This window comes from Peromyscus californicus, unplaced genomic scaffold, assembly GCF_007827085.1.
Source record: "Peromyscus californicus insignis strain IS unplaced genomic scaffold, ASM782708v3 Scaffold_6__1_contigs__length_162567912, whole genome shotgun sequence".
NCBI lineage: Eukaryota > Metazoa > Chordata > Mammalia > Rodentia > Cricetidae > Peromyscus > Peromyscus californicus.
Window position 1 is genome coordinate 154,607,667 of NW_026294584.1, and position 16,964 is coordinate 154,624,630.

The window sequence follows — 16,964 nt, forward strand, 5'->3', positions numbered from 1 at the left end:
GATAGCCTGCACCGCCCTGTTAGGACTGTTTCAAACAAACAAAAACAACAGAAAAACAAGAAAACTAAATAGTGACCGGCGTTTTCAAGTTCCTTCCATAAGGCATTGACCTCCCCTCTCCCCACACCTAATTCAACTAATAGCTTCCTAACAAAATCAAGGGGGCTGATTTTTCCTCCACAAAATTGCAAGGTCTCAAGGGAAGGTCTGGCCCCTAGCGGGAGAAAATAGGGACCCTAAGTAAGATGTAGTTTTTCTAGGAGTTGCTGAGTTGGTACTGTGTGTGTATGTGTGTGTGTGTGTGTGTGTGTGTGTGTGTGTGTGTGTGTGTGTTGCACTGCTTGGGAGCTGCAGCTCCAGTCCTCTTAACTCTGCCTTCCCACACCCTCAGCTCTGTCTCATCCAGCCCTGTGCCTGGTTCCTTACTTCTGCATGGGTTAAGCAATCAGAGGTGTTCTGAAGGTTCAGTGTAGTTCTGTTTTCTTACGATAAAATTGTTTCCCCATCTAGCAATCCTACTAACTCTTGTGAGAATTTGCCTTCTGCTTTCTCTCAGCATATAGCTCATGTAAATGACTGCTAATTCTACAAATAGAACTCTCCTCTGCCAAGCATTGAAGATGTAAGTATGAACGTAACTCTGTGCTCATGGGGGTGCTTCTAGTCCTAATTTTATTGAAAATTGGGGGGGGGGTCCGGGGTGGAGCTACCACATTACTGGGGAGTAGAAGGACAACTAGGAATTGAAAAGAAGGAGATGCTTTGATATAGAAGTGTTAGGCAGCTGTGGGTGGGGCTCAAGAGTAGAGTGCATGCTTAGTGTGTGCAAAGTCTTGGGGTTTGAATCCCAGCAGTGAAAGAGAATAGCGGAAGGAGCTGGATGAAGGGAAGGTGTTAGGGACAGAACACACGTTTTCAGCTGTAAGATAAACACGTTCTAAACATCTAGGCAGCAAGGGCTAAAGAAGTTAAAGTAAATCATTCCCAGGGAGGGAGATGGGTTATAAAATGTAAAAACAACAACAACAAAAAAACCAATCGTCAAAAGAGAAGATGCATTTTTCCTCTCTAAAAGTAGATATTGAGAACTTTTCCATGTGACCAGCACTGCTTCAGGGACCGAGACACACAAGAGGAGATGCCTGCTAACGGGACTGTGTACACTAATAGAGCATGTACATAACCAAGTGAGTAAAATAGGCAATAAAGGATGTAATCGTGACCAGGCATGGTGGCACACGCCTTTAGTCCCAGAACTCAGGAGGCAAAGACAGGCAGATCTTTGAGTTCAAGGCCAATCTGGTCTACAGAGCAAGTTCTATGACATCCAGGTCCACACAGAGAAACCCTGCGCTCTCCTTCCCCCAACCCCCGATAAAGAATGTGGTCCTGGTGCAGCTCCTTAAAGCACTGTGATGAGGGTTCATGAAGTGCAGGGATGAAGCCCAGCGCTGAGGGTGGAGGGCATGGAAGGCTCACCTGTGCAAGACTCCTGTGGTGGTGGTTTTTCCTCTTGTGTCTTAAAAAGGTTATCTCCCATGGTCAGGGTGCCATGCTTTAGAACCAGGGCAACTGAACTGTGGAACCTAAAAGCTTTGGAGATCATCTAACCCAAGTACACACTCAGTGTGTACAGCTAGTATAGACTATCTGCCACTTACCCTTGCTGTGTGAATTGAGTGTGGAAGCTAAAACACTCTGAAACCTCCCTGAAATGCAGAGTAGAATCATGGTTACCAGCGCCTGAGCATGGTGGAGGGGAGGGAAGGCTGAAATTAGGGTGACTGCTACACAACACAAACAAATGAACTCCGAGGTAGGACTCAAGGTTAGAAGAGTCACTGTGTTCTGAACCCCAAGCCATACCTCTCGCCATAGACTCTTTCATGCCATGTTTCTTTCTAATCTGTTACGTTCTATGAGAAAAAGGCAGCAGGGAGAACCTCAGGCGACTGGCAAGAAGAGAACTGAGTGCTAACGTGGCAGAGGAACTGTGTTTAGATTCTGACTGTCTAGCCATTTCTTGAGAAGGTTTAATGGGGGATGATTTTTCCCCCTTTGGAATCATTCACTATACTTTTTAGAAGGGAGGTAGTTATAGTGTGAATTGTATCAGCAGATTTGAATTGACTTATGATATTACCTAGCTGTTAGGGTCAAAAGCTGGGCCCTGGGAGTCCTAACAACGTAGGTATGGATACCTGTCCTCCACTGACCAATTAAAGAGGGCAATTAAGGCAGAGAAAGAGGATTTATCCAAAGTTGTCACACTGGGAAGAAGAACAAAGACGACAATTCCAGTTCCTTGGTGGTGGTGGTGGTGGTGAGGTGTCCCTCGATTGTTTCAATGGTCTGATGGCCAAGGGAAGAGGCACACGCGTCTTTCCCCAGCCCCAGCTCTTCTTTTACATAGCTCCCATAGTCTACATGGGAGCACCTAGTTGAATATACACTGGTTGGTGTCTGCTCTAAGCAGTGCCGGGGTTTAGAAGTGATGCTGTTGGTAAAACATGCCTGGACTCAAACCAACCAGCATCCATGGAACTGGAGTTTTCTTTCCTTGAGGGCCTGAAAGCAGCAGTGGACACACCTTTGGTGAAGAATGCCTCTTTCATGGAAAAACGCATGCAGTAATTACATACTAAATTTTGATGTCTCTGTTTTGGAAAAAAAAAATGAACCTTCATTTTATTTTTTAATTTGTGGGGCTGAGGTTGGAACCCAGGGCTTTCCACGTGCGAGATTGTGGACCCATGTTCTCTAAACAAAGCAGCCATTTCCACTTTGTGGAGTAACCATGGTTATGGACAGAAGACCTCCCTCCGCAACAAGGGTAGTCTTTTGACCTTCCACCTTAAAGGAGGGGGTAGGGGTCTTATTAGACTGTCATGTGACACCTCAGCATGCTCACCAGTGGCTCCCTCCCAACTGTAATTAATTCTGTTCCGTCTGCACGTGGTCTTAGGAAGGGTAAAGGAAGGAGAGACTGTGCAGCTGGAAGGAGGTCCTTTCCCATGCAGTGGGAGGCTTCTCAGTGTTGCAGCTGTCTGGGGTAACTCACACTCCCAAAAGCACCCCCTCATTCATACTCCTGTAAGTAAACTCAGGGTTTCACAAGCTGGACTAGGCGGGGGTCTTTCCTCGGTGCAAGATCTGGGGTGAACATGTGTTTGTTCCTGCCTCCTGGGGGCAGGTGAAACAAGCCAGGCACTCAAGTCCTCCTACATGGAGTTGGTAAGAAACTGCCTGGAGGAGTGAGTCACCCATCAGGCACCAGGTCTTAGTTTTTCTTGAAGGTGAATTTCCAGAGGTGCACTCCCGCAGAGCTGATGGGAAAAAAAAAAAAAAAAAAAAAAAAACAACTTTCCCAGCATTCTACACAAGTGGAGGCAGGGACAGTTCCAGGGAACGGAAGTGGGGGGCGCTCTCCCGTGAGCATGGTTGAAGTCTTCATTGTCTAAAGACCTGACGTCATTTACATAGCACCTCCCTAGACCCATAAGGCGGCCAGCATGAACAAGCTGTTCTCCAGAAGGGGACAAGCTCACCTGCCTGCTGTCTCATTACACTCTGATCCTATTCATTAATGCTTTCTTTTTGCCAATCTATCAAAAAATTTTGTTCCAAATGTGAATGACCGTGATGTAGAGACATCGATTTTGCTTTGTATATATTAGCATTTACTGTTACAAACCTCTCTGTTGTTGGTCTTTCACAGTGGCCGTGTATCTTGTGTTGTCTATTTTGTGCTTCTTCAGTCTGAAAACTGGTATGGGAACCCTACAGGGCAAACCTACAAACTTTTTGCAGATTTCACAGTTTTATCTGCATATGAGGCTTACTGGAATAGTTTTCTTGTATTGGACAATTTGTGCAATGGGCGCAGCATAATTTCTAGGTAAAAATAAATATATACGTACTTAAAATATATCCCCTCTCTGTCCTTCCCTGTCTCCTTCCTTTTCCCTCCCCTTCCTCTTCTCTCCCTCTCTCCCTCCATCCCCTCTTCCTCCCACATGCTTTATTAAGCACCCTCTACTGAGCTCCTGGCCTCTCTCTCTAGATACTTTTGAACAGATTTGGCAGCAGACTTCAAACTCTTGTTAGGCTCAGGTGAGTGATTTGCATATCAGGGCAACCTGAGACTGGTGTTTCCACTCTGTTCCACCAGCCTGCTGGAGGAAAGGCCACCCTAGGGGATTCATTCACACTTACAAATGTGCCAAGGTGAGGGGCAATAAGGGTACAGAACACAGGCTGCATGAACCTGTTTGAGCCCAGGTTTGAGCCTCACAACTGCTTAAACTCGGTGTGGTAGTGTACATTTGTAATCCTGGCAATTAGGGCAGGAGGCTGAGGGATCAGAAGCTCAAGGTCGTCCTTAGCTACATAGCAAATTTGAGGTCAGTCTGGTCATAAGGGACCGTGCTGTAGTGGTGGTGGTGGTGCTGTTGCTTTAAAAGATACAGACTTGTGTCAGTTGCTTCCATAGTCCCACATTCCCAGCATGTGCATCTGTAGATAGTCAGGAATCCTTTCTTCATCTCTCACTTTGTTAGTAACACTTTCTGGTTCCTCTCTTTGCAGCATCCTGAGGGCTGCCTTCCTGGCACAGTCCTATATAGAAACAGCAGAGTACAGAATTAGGACTTACTTTGATGTTGAAATCGATCACCATAAACTTATCCTTATCCTTCCTGGTTTGGGTGTGAGCTCTTCTAGCATCTGCCAGGATTCACTGGGCAGCCAGCATCTCACCCCCTCTATCCGTGCTGTGTGGGCTGCTGCCCATTGTTATGGCATCAACAATGTATTACCCTTGATTTCCACCTCCTGCCCAGACCCCTCTCCTAAGCCCCAGGTCTCTATTTCCAGCTGCCTCCTGGGCAAATCTGCCTGGAAACCTTATCGGGGCCCCTGACTCCGCATGTCCATACATGTCAGTGGCCACCCAGCAAACTTCCTTTTGGCAGTTGTCAAAAGCTGAGAATATCTCAGTCGCAAGCAAATAGTTTATCTTGGATGTATATTTCTTAAAGTATTAAATTAAGTGTGTGTGGGGCGGGTAAGAGAAATCGCTCAGTGGTTAAGAGTACCTCCTGTTCTTGCAGAGGATCTGGGTTCAGTTCCAGCTCCCACATGGCCCCTCACAACCATCTATAACTCCAGTTCCAAAGGATTCGATGCCTCTTCTGACTTCCATGGGCTTCTGTATGCACACGGTGCACATATACTCAGGCATGCACACTCATACTCTACACATAAGATTAAATATTAAAAGTTTAAGATGCCTCAGCTCCTTAGGAAAAGGTTGCACTCAGGCCAGTGGCTTTGAGGGAGACAACTAGACAGCTGGGGATCAGGTTGGGGAATTTACTTTCTATTGTGTTGTCTTTTGATGGCTTTTAAGTTTTATACACATGTGTACTTAATAATAATTAAAAGTGATGAAGAGTTGAAATTAATTTTTATGTGTATGTGCATGTATATGTATGGACATGTATATGTGTGTGCATGTGTACGTATATGTATGTACATGTGTGTGCATGCAGAGGTCAGAAGTTACCTTTCAGGAGTTGGTCCTCTCCCTCCACCAAGTGAATCCTGATGATGCAACACAAGCGGGCAGGCATGATGGCAAGTGCCATCAAGGGCTGAACCATCTCACTGGCCCTGAAAATCTTTATTATAAAAATTCATTTATGCAAACCACTTGAGTACTTAGCCATACAGGAAGTGTCTAACCCTTTCAGGAGACCATTATTTATTCATAGGCCCTGGCTCCTTCTAAACAAGGTCATCAGATCCTGTAGGATTGTTCCAAGTTCAATGAGTCCTAATAAGCTTCCTGAATACACACCCACCGAACGTATGCGTCCTACGTGTGTGTGTGTGTGTGTGTGTGTGTGTGTGTGTGTGTGTACCTGGGTATTCACACAGAGTCATTCCGCATGTCTGGTTGCCAGACACTGTTTAGACCCAACAAGACAGAGTTTCTGAGCTCAGGTTGCATGGAGTCCAACAGTCACATGAATCCATTTACTAATGATCCAGGGCTATCTCAGGCACTCATGAACAGAGAGAGCTTCAGACAGAGAAGCTTTTTATCCACAAGGCTGAATTAGAGAGGAAAAGAGATAAACAGGAGCAAAGTGAACAGAATCAGGGAATGGATGACATGAGCCAGGCAAGATGAGCAGAGTAGGGAAGCCGATGATGACATGCGGTACAGACCTTCCTAATTCAATAGCTCAGGCTGTGTGTGTGCGCGTGCACTTGCTTAAATTAAGGAATGTCTTCTTGTGTTCCCAATATTACATATTTCCTGAAAAATGTAGTTTATCTTTACACTGCCTAAAATCAGACCCACAGATGGATGTGTGGCTCTCAACCTTCCTCACCTTTGTGACTCTCAGCGTCTTAAGCGTCTGGGTTTTATACAATTGGTGCACACATATATGTGTGCATTTTTGAATAAAGGGAATGCAGACATCTCATCAGTGCTCCCCTGCCCCCCCCCCACGTACACACACACTGAAGACACAGATACTTCTGCATAACTGGTTGTGTTACAGGAGCTCTCAGATACACACTCCAGCCATTCCCAAACACTGGCCATGAGCAGAGAGTGTGAACCCCACTTGCCCATTGTTTAAATTATTAGATCTTTCTGAGGGCAGATTGTGTCTGGTAGATACTGGGTTAACCCATGTTAATGTTGGACTTGGTGGTATTTAGGACCACAGAGTTACATGGTAGTGGAAACCCACAGAGGCTTCTTAGTGAAAACTTACTCAGGGCCAGAGAATCTGGGCTTGCTTTACCCAGCAGGGCTGCATAAGAAGATGATTTGGCCAGAGGTGTGTTTACCAGGTGTTCGGAAGGGTCTACACTTGACTGTATGGTGTGCTTGGATCTTGCAAGGGGGAGGTCTTTTGCCTCTTACTTTGGCATATTATAAAAAGCCCTTTTGAATAAACTTCAAGGCTGTTGGGTATTGACCCAGGCCCTCCTGAAGCTATCCTGTGTCTGTCTTTCTCCTCGTTTTGTAGGTCTATATTTCTATCTGATATTTTCTCATTCCTCTGTCTTCCACCCAAGAACCCTTCGAAAGGTGAGAGCAGGTCGGAACTGGACTCCGATAGACTCTCACACATGGTGCAAACCCCTCCGCCACTTTGTTTTTGTTTCTTAGATGAGGTCTCATGTGGCCAAGACTGGTCTTGAACTTACCATGTAATTGTTGGGAATCCTGCTCCACTCTCACTCCTCCCATTCCAGACCCCTCCCCTCAGAAAGCTTGCCAAGGGTCAGCTCCTCCCCTGAGGCTGCTGAAGACCCCACCTACAGGGTATTTAAGACCTGGTTGCCAGACCTGCCCCTCAATTTCTCTCCTGCCTTCCCAGGGTCACCCAGGAGTTGCTTTGCTCTGTTTATTAAACCTGGATTTATTCATTCATCTTGACTGGCTTATTGCATCAATGGAGTTACCCACTAATGGGGGATATTTTTACTTATCAGTAACCAAGGATGTGATTGAATTTCTTTCTAATCCTCCTGCCTCCACCTTCCATGTGCTGTGATTACAGGTGTGGATGGACAGAATTACCCCAGAAGCCCAGGCATTTCCTAGACCTTTTCACGCGCAGTCAAGTGTGGCCTGTACAAACAGCCTGTTAGTGTCCTTTAAAAGTCCCCAGGTAACCCTGAGAAAGAAAACCCGTGCTAGATGAGTCAGGTCAGAGTTTCATTTTCTTCATGTGCAGATCACTCACAGTTTGTTTTATTACTGTTTTACAGTTTGTTTGGAGGCGGTAGTTACTAAACCTTTCCTTAGAGGAAACTGGATTTTTCTAACAAGGTGCCCACACAGGGAAAGAGAATGGAGATTGGTTTATCAGAGACCAATGATAAGAAGGAGCACCCAGTTAACTAATGTGCCTTAGGACTCTGGCCAGTTTGAGTCAGCTCTATCTGCATCCTGTTTGTGGATCAAGATGTGAGCTCTCAGCTGCTGCTCCGGTGCCTGCCTGCCTGCCGGCTGCCATGCTCCCCACTGTGGTAGGGATGTACAGACCCTTCCTTCTACCAGTTGCTTTGGTCATGATGTTTCATCACAGACATAGAAAAGTAACAAATGGACACACTATGCAAGATGACTCAACTGTTTTAAAAGTAAGTGTAGATGGCAGCTATGAGAAGCCAGGGTGGTATTCTGGTAAAAGGTGGTTGCAATGGGCCGTCTGACAAGGCTCATTCTCTGGAGATGAGTTTGAGCTGTAAAAAGGATACTTTCTGTGTGAGGCTACCTCATCCTACACCCATGATCTGCATGCTTGTATGGATGTACAGACATACTAAGTATGTCACACTATAGTCATTAGCTCTCATAAAGAGTAGCAAAGTGGGGCTGGGATGTAGCTCATGTGGTAGAGTGTTTGCTCAGCATATACAAAGCCCTGGGTTTGAGTCATAAATGATGTGGTGGTACACATTTGTAACCCCAGCACCTATTTAGGAAGCAGAGACAGGAGGATCAGAAGTGCAAGGTTGTTTGTGGATTCATAGTGAGTTCAAGGCCAGCTTGTTCTACCCAACACCCTGTCTGGAAAAAAAAAGAAAAAAGAAAAGAAAAGAAAGGTATGACAGATATGACTATTACACACATCTTTGGAAAGAGCTTTCTTTTAAAAGTCACAGGAATTCTAAAGTGGCTGAACATGAGCAATGGATGATATCTTAAAGATGCTCCAGAGACCACAGATGATTCTTTGAGTATATAGAAATCAGACATAGACTGTGAGTGTAGTTCAGTGGGAGAATCCATGCTTAGCTTGCTGGGGTCCTGGGCTTAATCTCCAGGATTCCTAAATCTGGGAATTAATAAAGCCCAAGCCAACTTTATAACTATCAAGCTAAAAATAGCAAGATCTACATGTACAGAATTCAACTCTGAAAATGATGTTTTCCTGAATTCCAAGAAGATGCCTAGGGAAGGTGTGTGGGGGTGGGTGAAGACAGGAGAGGGGACCAATCTCAGTGAATACTTGGTGAAGAGTGTTTTGAAGCAAGTTGGCACATGGCTTCAGGAAGACTGAAACAGGAAATGTTTAAGCAAGGAGACCAAGGTTACCTATGGAGGTGAGACTGACTTCAATGAACTCAGAGGACTTGTGCCTTTTCCGCTGATGTAAGGATGCAGTTAAGTAGTTTGTGCAAGGCCTTATCTGTTAGGGAAGTGTGATGAGCAGTTATTTGTTGCTAGGTAACAGATCTACCATGAGCATGTGGTCACCTGTATGCATGTCAACAGTCTAATCTTTATTAGACTTTATTGTGTTTATGCATGACCAAGAGCTAACACAAAGCAACCGCACTCTGAAGCTTACCAGGCACAGTCATAGGGAGAGAATTAATGTTTGAGGCTGGGGTGCATTATAGCTCAATTGGCAGAGTGCTCACCTAGCATGTGCCAAGTCTTGGGTTTGAGTCCTAGCACTGCATTAAACCAAGAATGGTGGACACATCTGCACCTCCAGCCTTGGGAAGTGGAGGCAGGGGGATCAGAAGTTGAAACTCCAAGTCATCTTTAGCTACACAGTGAGTTTGAGAACAGCTTGGGTTACAGGAGACTCTGTATGGGGTGGGGTGGGGAGGAGCGGCTATTGGTACTTGTACTCTATATAAAAAACCAGTATTCTAGGTCTGAGTTGAAGGGCAGCCCCACATGAAAAAAAAACTATCAGGAAATGGTGACAGTTAGTTCCAAAGACAAGGGCACACTAGCTGGAAAAGCAGCTTTAGCCAAAGCTTAAAGACTATTGTTTGTTGGCAGTGGAGGGTGTGGCTGAGTGGTGGCCCTGGGCTCATCCCTAGCCTCCTTGTTGAACATCCTTTGTGGAAATTAGCAGCAGTGAAGTTGTGGTATAGTAATGTTCTTAGACACTGCCACCTGCTGGAAGCTCTGTAGACCTGCGCACAACATTAAACTGGCACTCCCCACAATCTTTTTTTCCCCACTCCTTCCTCTGGTTCTTATATTGCAGGCCTAGAGATCTAACCCAGGTCACACCAGGTGCTCACTCTACCCCTGAGCTGCAACCCTGCTCTTCACTAACCTCTCATGGATTGAAACCGACCATGTGGGCGGTGGGTAGTCATGGGTTCTTTAATGGGAGATCTGTCCAATTCTGTAACATCAAGTCTTCATAGAAGGTGGAGCTATGATGAGCTGTGAGAGGAGAAAAGCAGGATGGGGGGCTGGGAAGATGGCTCAGGGCTCAAGAGCACTGGCTGCTCTTCCTGAGGAGCTGGATTCAATTCCCAGCAACCACATGGTGGCTTCCAACCATCTGTAACTCCAGTTCCAGGGCATCCAATGTCCTTCTCTGGCCTCCACAGGCACCAGGCACCCTCATGGTACACAAACACAGACAAAACACCCCCAAGAATACACTACAAATCAATTTTTAGGAAGAAAGTCTGGATTTAAGGTTCGTTTTTAAAATAAAGTAACCCTTCTTGATTTGATTCTCAGAGGAATACAATGAATAAAACCTTTTGTTTTCTTCATTCCAGATCAGCTCCTTATAATAAAATTATTACCTTATTACTTATCTGAGATCCAGACTATCCCAGAAAACAAATGCTTTGCTAGGACAAAGTTTAGAATTAAAGCATTTTATCAGCACTGCCCTGGAGGATGGTAATATATTAAAGGATGAAATGTAAATGTAATAGTTAAAATGAATTCTGGGCCTGGGCAATTTTAGTTCAGTGATGTTGGCTAGGCCACTCCACTTGACTGACTTTGCTTTGTTGTTGACAAAGAGACTTCAATCACCGATCTCTCAGGCATAGGCTCAGAATAAAATCAATAACTAACTGGTTAACATATCACCGAAGAAATAGACAGAGACAACATGTTATGATACTTTGAGGGGAGATGCTGAGAACCAGACTCTAGGCCCTCTCCACACACTAGGCAAGCACTTAATCACTGAGCTCCAAGCCCATCCAGTCATCTAATTCTTAACCATGGTTGATATTCCTTTTGAAATGCTGTATGAAATTCAAGCTATAATAAAAGGATACTTTTCGTACCCTAATGATGTTCTAGCTGCCAGATTTATCATCCAAAGTTCCTGTGACCTGATTCTGGACAGGAGGATGGTTTCTGGGTCATCACTTTTTTGGGTGTGCTCGGTGCTCACCATGCCAGGTGCAGTCTGCTTCCCAGTCAGCCGGGAATCACATGTGGAGCTATTTTGGGGTCTAGGGACTATTGATTCTTGCCAAGGTGATGAGAATGGGTACAAAATTATATAAGCATCTGCATGACTCAACAGTATGTGTTGCAATGTGCCCTTTGTCTTGTCCTGTTTATTTTAAGGCCACATTTCTACAATGGACCTGAAGCACAAAAATATGTGTGTGTGTGTGTGTGTGTGTGTGTGTGTGTGTGTGTGTGTGTGTGTGTCCCTATTCGTGAATACTTACTTAGGGACATGTAACACCCCTAGTTTCAGTTTTCTCTGTTCTTTTCCCCTCATCTGTGAATTTCTCAGATATCCCTCTCTGTCATCTCTTTTTCTGGATCTAGCCACCCACTTCTGTCACCATTTGCCTTGCAACAAAACCATCTGGGAAGATAGCGTGTTTGGGGAACCTCTGAACATCTCTGTTAGCCTTCTACTCTGTTGTTACTGCTGCAGTACACTAAAGGAGGGATTCCACTGCCTTCTGGGTATGCCTCAGCCCTGAAGGCTTCACCTCTGTTTGCCATTGGCCTCAAAGACAGGCCTTGCTACTGCTGGAGTCTGGGGTCACTCAGAGGGGATGATATCACTCACAGTAGGACTAAGGTTTTCTCAGTGAAGCACCCAGTCCCAGGCAGTCAGCTGTGGATTTAGATGGGCTTTGGGGCATCAGATCACCATGGACTGAAGTGGATTTGCTGCATATCATAGATAACAGTATCATCGGGGAAAGGGCACAGAAAGCATTTTTTCCTTTCCTGTGGAAGCCTTGCATAGATTTTGGGAAACTTCTGGCTACTGTCTCTCAGATACTTATTTTCTCTCCTCTCTGGACAAAGAACTTACTATAGTCACAGAAAAGGAATGTAGCCACACTCTTAGGCCGAGATAAGCAAAGCTCTGGGACGGATGAGACTGGAGAGGCAGATGTGGAACAGTAGATACGGATCTTGTTTGATTTATTGTAAAATTTCACATTTCCTTTTTTGTTATGGAGAAGCCAAAGGCATAAAAATATTTCCCAAAGACTCATGAACAGTTTTAGAGGATTACAAGTCCATGTTTAAATCCCCTTGCACCGACAGTGGTGGTGCACGCCTGCAATCCCAGCACTCGGGAGGTAGAGACAAGTGGGTCTCTGTGAGATTGAGGCCGGTCTGGTCTACAGACTGAGTTCCAGGACAGCCAGAGCTGTTACACAGAGAAACCTAGTCTCAAAAGAACAACAACAAAACAAAAACAAAAAGAGAAACCAAAAAAACCAACAAAAACAAAAAATAAATAAATAAAAAACAACTTTCCCCTTTACACTTTGTTCCAACACATGAGATCATCTCATGTCACAGTTTTGGGTTTTGGTTCTTTTTTATCTTTATTTTGAAGATGTTACTTTATGATTATTTCATTATTATGACAGGGAGCTTTTGTTAGTTCAGCCACTATAGTACCATTATACCTGATGTTACTGTCACAGCACACAATACTCATTTTTATCTTTACTATATTGTTATGCTATTAGCTACATCAATATAAGAACACTGATATATAAATTTTTTCTCAATATCATCAAGAACTATAAGTATGTCAGTTTTCCTTCTTGTGTCAAGATTTGCTTTTAGCTTTGTAACACATTCAAAGTAAGCTTAATCATTCCAATTACCAAGATGTTTCTTTAAAAATACCCACTTTAATTGGTATGGTCTCTCACAACCTCTTTTGTAATTTATTTTCCAAAGAAATTGGATTTCCTGATTGCATTTCTATGGTTTCATTTTATGTATTTCTGAAGTTTTTATGAATTCATAATTAGATTTAGAGTTCCAATGAGATTTAGAATTGATTTTAACAAGACTGTTTGGTAGGGCTTGTAAATTCCCACCGAGACATGTTTCCTGGTTAATTCTCTTTTTTTCGATGTTTAGAAACCCTGGGCGACCACTATTTAAATCAGTAACTCACGAATTTGTAGAAGAACGATATCAGAGGATTAAACAGGGAGCTGTGCAAGCATGAGAACCTGAGTTTGAATACCAAGCGCCCATGTAAAGCATCAGGCGTGGGCTTGTGTTCCTGCAATCCCAGCACTGGAGGACAGACACAGAGAATCCCAGAGCTCACTGCCTGGCCAGCCTAGCCAAAATGGCAAGACCCTGTTGTCTGTTGTTTTTATCTAATCTTATAATTTACAGTTTTACCAATAAAGACTTGGAAGTCAGAGACTGGGGTAAAAACTTGCTAGCTCAGAGAAGATGAGAAGCAACTAGTTCACTTTCCTCCTTAGCCACCATGCCAAACCAAAAGAGACCGCCACACTCAAAGTCCCTCCTTACTACTTCCTGTGCTTTTCTCTATCCATCTTCCTGATTCCTTTACTCTCTATGGCTATTTCCTGTCAACTAGACACTGGCTCCTGTTGTGGGATATTTGAACCGTGTGTACAAACCTGTTACGCTTAAAGAGTAGTTTTTGGAGAGCTCTTGTCATCCCCAGGGTCACAAATAGACATTCTTTTTAAAACCATTTTTTGTTTGTTTGGTTTTTGTTTTTTGGTTTTTTTTTTCTGGAATATTCTCTGTCCTTATTCACTGTCTTCTCAGTGGTGACACACAGCTGGCAGAGAGGAAGAAGTTCATATGGATGTAGCTTCTGAGGCTGTTTTTTTCTGAGTTTGTAGGTTAGGGAAATATCCTAGAAGCCAGAGTTGAAACAAGTTGTGTGCTAGAGTATTATTATAAGGTGTGTTACATTTGTTTATGCTGTGGAACATTTGTTTAATGATGCAAAGACATGATGCATTCTTTTATGTTGCATTTGCTTAACTCTGTGAAGCTGTGTTACTTTGCCTGTCTGAAACACCTGCTGGTCTAATAAAGAGCTGAACGTCCAATAGCGAGGCAGGAGAGAGTGGATAGGCGGGCCTGACAGGCAGAGAGAATAAATGGGAGGGGAAATCTGAGAAAAAGCAAGAGAACAAGGAGAGGAGGACACTAGCGCCAGCCACCCAGCCACACAGCCAGCCACAGAATAAGAGTGAAAGTAAGATATACAGAAGTAAGAAAAGGAAAAAGCCCAGAGGCAAAAGATAGCTGGGATAATTTAAAGTTAAGCAAAGCTGGCTAGAAATAAGCTAAGTAAGAGTAAGCCTCCATGTGTGATTTATTGGGGAGCTGGGTGGCAGGCCCCCTAAAAGAGCAAAAGAACCAAAAAAGTAAAGAGTAAAAAAACCAACAACAGAGTTGATTTATTCACCTCAGATATCTGGGGATGGACAGAGAGTGTGGGAGTCATTTCAGACCTCTGGGAACAGACAAATAAAGCTGCTACTCCATATCTAGAACTTTCCATGTGGTCACAGCCAGACCAGAAACCTGGGAGCATGGTGCTGTCAGCTTTCCCCAGCATCTATATATTCTATCAAGGACGAAGGTGGTGGCTGTGTAATCCATGTAAAATGACTTGTCCCATTGTTGCAGAATTATCACTGAGACTGGGCCAATATCACCTTCTAAAGACAATTGAAACTATTTTGGCCCTTTGATAAAGCCATGGCCATGTTACTGAAAACAACCAGCAGTGTTCACTGAAGAGTCGATAAGCAGAAGAGACAGGGATATTAAAAAATGAGCAACCATAATTCATTTCTCTCTCTCTCTCTCTCTCTCTCTCTCTCTCTCTCTCTCTCTCTCTCTCTCTTTCTCTCTCTCTCTGTCTGTCTCTGTGTGTGTGTGTGTGTGTGTGTGTGTGTGTGTGTGTGTGTGTGTGTGTGTCTGTCTGTCTGTCTGTCTCTCTCCCTGTGTGTGTATTCATGTAAGTATGGAGGCTAGAGATTAACCTTGGGTATTATTCCTCAGGTGATATTCTCCTTGTTTTTTGAAACTGAGCCTCTCATTAACCTAGAGCTAACCAAGTAGGCTAATCTGGCTGGCACGCCAGCAAGTCCAAGGGATCCTCTTTTCTCCAACTTGCTGTGGGATGGTCTGTATGTCAAACGTGTTGCTCTGATTGGTCAATAAATAAAACACTGATTGGCCAGTAGCCAGGTAGGAAGTATAGGCGGGACTAAGAGAGAGGAGAATTGAGAGAACAGGAAGGTGGAGGGAGACACTGCCAGCTGCTGCCATGACGAGCAGCATGTGAAGATGCCGGTAAGCCATGAGCCACATGGCAAGGTATAGATTTATAGAAATGGGTTAATTTAAGATATAAGAACAGTTAGCAAGAAGCCTGCCACGGCCATACAGTTTGTAAGCAATATAAGTCTCTGTGTTTACTTGGTTGGGTCTGAGTAGCTGTGGGACTGGCGGGTGAGAGATTTGTTCTGACTGTGGGCTAGGCAGGAAAACTCTATCTAGCTACACCAACTTCTCAGAGCTGTGATAACAAGTAGATGACATCATACCTACCCAGCTTTTTTACCTGGGGTGTAGGAACTGAACTCATGTCATCAGGCTTTCAAGACAAAGACTTTCTCCTTAGACCTTCAGCCAATTTGTAAACTCATTTATTTGATGATATTGGTGATGATGATGATGGTGATGATGATAATGATTAATTTTTCAAAACAGGGTTTCTCTGTGTAGCTATAGCTGTCCTGGAACTCACTATGTAGACCAGGCTGGCCTCAAAATCAGAGATCTGCCCATCATTACCTCCCAAGTGCTAGAATTAAAGACATGCACCACTGCCTGGCCTATTTTATGATGTGCATGAGTGTTTCTTGCATGTTTGTATGTATACCATGTGTGTGCAGAGCCCTTGAAAGTCAGAAGAAGGTTTTGAATCCTCTGGGACTAAAATTATAGACAATAGTAACTGACTATTTGTGTGCTGGGAATCAAACCTAGGTCTTCTGCAAGAGCAGACAGTGCTTTCAGCTGCTGAGACAACTCTCCAGCCTGCTTCATTCAATTTTTTAACAAGCTTTATAAATTATCCTAGAGTTGCTGAACAGAGGACAAGAACCCTTTTTGACATTTCATAGTTGGCACATGGAAGAATATGGTCGGGTTTTAGAATCTACAGTTGTTTTTAATTACAACTTTTTTGACACAGGGTCACATATAGTATAAACTGGACTCCAACCTGACCTGCACCTGAAGGTGGCCTTGGCCTCTTGAGCCTTGTACCCTCACCTGTGGCCCACAGAATCTCCTTACTTGCTAACCTGGACTCTGGGGATGCTAAACAGAAGGGCCAAGAGTGATTTCTAGTCTCAAGTCATTTGGCTCAGATGCACATAAGGATGATATTGAAATGTATATACTGTTATGATTAAATGCAAATGTGACATTCATTATGTCTCTTCTAGAAGCTGAATGCATGTGTGCTTACACATGTGTGCACCTTAAAAAGACCCGATGTAACAATCAGAACAAACAATATACTTAATTAGGAAGAAAGGAGTCAAAGAGACTGAGCCTGCTTCCAAACCTGGTTCCTTTTCTTTCTCCATGCAGATGTGGGTTAGTTGAGCTTTGTCAACTATTAAATAAGGATGATGATCCCCCATCTCCCATTTTTCTAAAGATTAAAAAATAATACTATACACACAGAATGCTAAGAGCAGTGACTAGTGGAAAGCGACTTCTATATATACATAAACCTCAAAGCTTTTAAAAAAATTTAATTAACTTTTTGAGAATTTAATGCATAAATCCTATATTTACATCATTTCTACCCTTCTCTCTCACTTGCATAAAAACTGTT